Source organism: Polyodon spathula, chromosome 5 (genome assembly GCF_017654505.1).
Source record: "Polyodon spathula isolate WHYD16114869_AA chromosome 5, ASM1765450v1, whole genome shotgun sequence".
Classification (NCBI taxonomy): Eukaryota; Metazoa; Chordata; class Actinopteri; order Acipenseriformes; family Polyodontidae; genus Polyodon; species Polyodon spathula.
The window spans coordinates 56,638,366-56,643,183 of record NC_054538.1 but is presented as its reverse complement, the minus strand read 5'-3'; positions in this window follow the sequence as shown (position 1 = coordinate 56,643,183).

The following is a 4,818-nucleotide window of genomic DNA, read 5'->3' as shown; positions in this document are numbered from 1 at the left end:
TGTGTAGGATTTCTAAAGGGTATCCAGCTCTGAAAACGGGGGGGGGGGGGGGGGGGGGGGGAGACTCGCCAAATGTTATGTAAGTCTTGAACCAAGGTGAAAAAAGACTAAAATCCCACTCCTTTACTTGTTTTGAAATTCATCTTAAAGTTGAAGTAAACATGGTTCCCCTTCTTACTGTAAGTAGGGTATGCAGTCCTCATCCAGTGTTGAATCTGAATCGTAACAGATTAACTAAACCATTCAAGCTGTGCAGTTAATACAGAAAATGATTATCTAAACAGTTCCCTCAAACTAAAAAATAAATGGTAAATAATAAAAAAAAAAACTTGCTTCCTTCAGAGATTTTTGGTTAGTTCTCCAAACCAGCTTTCTTAATTGCCCCACTTAATTGCCTCTTAAGTCTCCCCACCTGCAGAACCTAACACTTCTTCTATTTTTGTAATTGGCCAATTAAACAAAATGTCGGGGGAAAGTAGGAGGCTCCTTTCCGAGGAAGAAATAATAATTAAAAAAAAAAAAAAAAAAAAAAAAAAAAAGGGTTTCAGATTTTAACATTAAATACAACAAATAGGTTTGAAATCTGCTTTCATCAAACCGGAGCTCCTGTATCAGCCGATGATATTCGCCGTACCCTTTTCTTTTCTTGGACCCACTGCAATCTTACATTTTTTTCTTTCTCTGGTAGAGCAGGGCGATCGCAATTATCTTTTTTTGTTTGCTGTTCATTGTTCCATGCGTTGTGTTGTCAGAAGCACAGTACCACTGATTGTTGCCGTTTTTACTGTTCCCCCCCAAGCGTTTGATATGATGGGATGGCAGTAGTTGCATTGTATAATGATGCCTATAACTCACGCTTTCTTTGCCTATACCCAGCAAGAGAGACAAAATTGACAAAGAAAGAAAATACCTCGATTTTTAAAAGGAACATGTTTTTATTTTAAACAATACAATTGCCTGATATTTTGGATAATTGTAGGGGGATATGATGGCGTGTGTGGGGGGTTAAAATGAGGTTTTATTAAAAAAAAAAAAAGAAACTTTAAATATATATATAATTTTTTCTTTTACTAAGCTTTGTGTCTTATGTATAAATAGAGTTTTCCCTTCCCGCTGGCTTGGCAATAAAAAGTCACTGTACTTGCAACCATGACATAACAACAAATCGTCCACTAACTTTCCCCTGCCGCTCCCATGCCGCGTTCATTGTGAACAGTGGTCTGCGGCGACTGCAGAGTGATCGCAAGGAGACGGCAGGCACGCTGTGTCCCATGTGAATGCCCCTTCAGGCTGGGTATTCACCTTAACTGACCAGTACAGCACCGCACGAACACTCCCATGGCCATTCCCCAATTAGGTGCTAATTTGGGAATGGCCATATCTGTGTTTGCCGGCAGGGACAGATCAACCACATCCCTGCTAACCTTACATTCCCCCACAAACTATTTACATGCTTTCTCTCTGCCACAATCTTAGTCTCTCAATAGCTATGGCAAAATCTCAGGATCCCACGTTTTTCTTTAAACTTATTTTTGCTAATTGTTTTTAACTTCAAATTTCCTCATAGCCATTGTATAATCGCAATATGGCATGAAGCATGTCTGTCATTGTGGGATATACCCACTTCTCGGTTTTGCCTGGAGCCACACAACGTAACCAAGGTGTGGCTATGTCACTCAACGACACACATCCTTTTGTGATATATTGCTTTATCATACACTTCTTACCTTACTATAGATGCTACAAATATTTTTGGTACTGTGTAATTATGAGGACCCTCTAAATGTGTCTGCACTGGTATTAGGAATGTTCCAGATTGAACATTGCCATTTCACATCGCTGTGTACATCTACAGAGCCAATTTAGAGTAGTATATTTAACCCCACTCTGCCACTAGTCCTGAATATTTTGGTTGTTCCCATATTTGTAGGCTATTTGCAGCACCAACTCAAATGCAATTTCATCCTCAATAAATTTTACGTTCCTTGTTGGTTTCACCCACCCCACACCTGAAATTTTGTCATAGATAGCCAGCCCTCCCAATTCCTGGTCAGAATGGGGTTGATGTGCTACTCCACTATGAACTGTGGGCCCTATTTAGCAAATATGTGCTCAGCTGTTTCCACTCCAGCAAAAATCAGGGCGTTAGCGAACCGATAGCGCTTGAAAATGTGATTTAGATGTTGGGTCTCATGCGTGGGCTAACTCACATCAAATAGCTAATTATGTGCCCAGGCAATCAAGGCACAGTAGGTGAGAGAAAAGTTACAACAAATAAGGATTCAACATTCCCTTTAAGAGCACCTGTGTGCCTGTGATAGTGAATGAAGGGCATTTTGAAACCAAAAAAAGAAGGAAGGAGACAAAAGCACAAATAAATTAAAAATGTCCAGCAGCCCAAGTGAGGATGACCAAGCCCCTCAAGCAAGGTTACAAACTAAAAAAAGGCTTCAAGTTCAACATCTGCTTCCGTCAAACCCTGGAATCTTTTCCTTGTAAGTTCAACATCACATCCATTGTGGAGAGCTATGTTATGTAAAACATAACCAGCCAGGATGGTATTGCTAACCTTCTCGAGGACTGTAGTGTTCCCTCAGAGACATCCAAACACTGTAATTGCATTTTTAGGATTCCAAATGTTCGCTCAATTACAGTATGAGCACATTTAAAGGTATGATTATACCTCTGTTTGACAGGGATTGTGGGGTTTAGCAGCATTGTCAGTAGCCACCGCTTTAGTGGATACCCGTTATAGCCGATCAACCAGCCTCTCAGTCTGTCATCCCACTCAAAAGCAGCTGCCACCTGCAAATTAGCAAGGATTGTTTGCATATACATTTGTGATGTAGTTGTTGGCATCACGCACTTCTTGCACGTTGACTTAATAGGTCCCCTTACGATTTATGTAGGTGTGCCTATTCTTTGTAGCTGCATGTGTGTGCAATCAATTGTTTGTCACAAAGACGGCTGCAGTGGATGACGTCAGACCAGAAACAGGAACCAAAACGGAACACGGAAATTTTAAAGGCGCTGACGTGATGTTTAATTATTAAACTAACAGAAAATAAAAAGGTTTGTAACAAAAACACTGACACCAAAACAGTACACGGCACTTTAGCCAAAATAAATATACAAACAAAACGTACTAACACTAAACAGACAGCGGACGAACAGAACACAAGTACCGTGCTGGCACTTCCAGCACGCAATAGCAATTGTAATCCGAATAAATCTCCTCTCTCACCCGTTCTCCACACACCGAACACACAACCTCGAGTGAGTGAAGACATGCTGCTTTTCTGCAGCTGTACCGAGACTCGACTGCTAATCAATCATTCAATTGGAGTCTCGGTACAACTGCATGTGAATTAATAAAGTGCAATTCCCTGTGCTCACATATTATTACATTTTACCTGCATGTGAAGTGCTGTACAATCTTCGTGTCTAAATACAAATATACATTTTAAACAACTTGTGTTACACAGACCCATTTACATCCCATGTACCAATGACTGTCCACCAACATTAAAACACTACACGTAACATACAAAACAAATAAATAGCCCAGGGGCTGGGCACTTTGCCACAGGGTTTGATTGATTATTTTTTTCCCCTCAAAGAATGTCAGGTTAGATAAACAAAAGTGTGGAATATAGTACAAGTCTAGGGAAGACTATATAATGATCTAGTAGGCCCCATTTTGAATATTTTTTGGTGAGCTCACTATTTTATATATATATATATATATATATATATATATAATATATATATATATATATATATATATATTGGCACATGAAAAGGTACAGAGAGGGGAAACAATGCTAATCCCAGGAGCTAAACATATTACATCTCTAGCCTAGTACAGAGACATTTATATATGCCCGTTTTGGCTTCTACCATTGTAAAAATAAAGAACAAATCTCTTGACCAGTTTTTCTGCACTGGAAAATGATCTATCCAGTGGTTCCAATATATTTAGTAAGTGTAGCACAGCCTAGATATTTTAGGAATTGAAAATTTAGTAATTAGTACTTTAATTTATTGCAGATTTCATTAAAGACAAATTGTATTACAGTGTGTTCCCTCGTCCTCATACCACAGGTGCACAAGCGTTGTTAAAATACGTAATCACTCACATACACTGTATCTTTCCTTTTGCCACATAGAGCCCTCTTGTGGCCACGATTTCTAGCCTTTGTCAACTTCTAGAATGCAGTTTTTTAATTTCCTTGAATAACCAGTTTGAAAATAATGTATGCATTAATGAAAATGAAATAGGATTTCCAAATCAGCATGGAAACAAGGTCAACTGATTATATATATATAATATATATATATATATATATATATATATATATATATATATATATAATTATAATATATATAACGAGCTGTACACATTTCTTAATCGATCCCATTTATACGATTTTTTTGTCCCACTAACTCTGTATCACCAGTGCCACATCTCAAGCATGTGTTTGAATCACGTAAACCACAAGTATTCATTCTTTTAATTTTAAGGGTATAATATACTCAATGTATTAATTTGAACTGAACTGACCTTTGATTTTGCATTACAAAATGTTATGTTACTCGAAACCTGAGTATTAACGCGCATGATTACATATAATTTGTAATTATACAAATGAGTCACACGTCAAAACAAGTTTTACACTGTTTAAGAATTTTAAATCCACGCGTATAGAACTGATCACTTTGTACTTTATTTCTTTTGCTGGTCTACGCTGCTGCAGTACAGTACCAGTATGAGCAGTGCATCAGCATTTTGGTAGGAGGGTCGATGTCAGGCACACC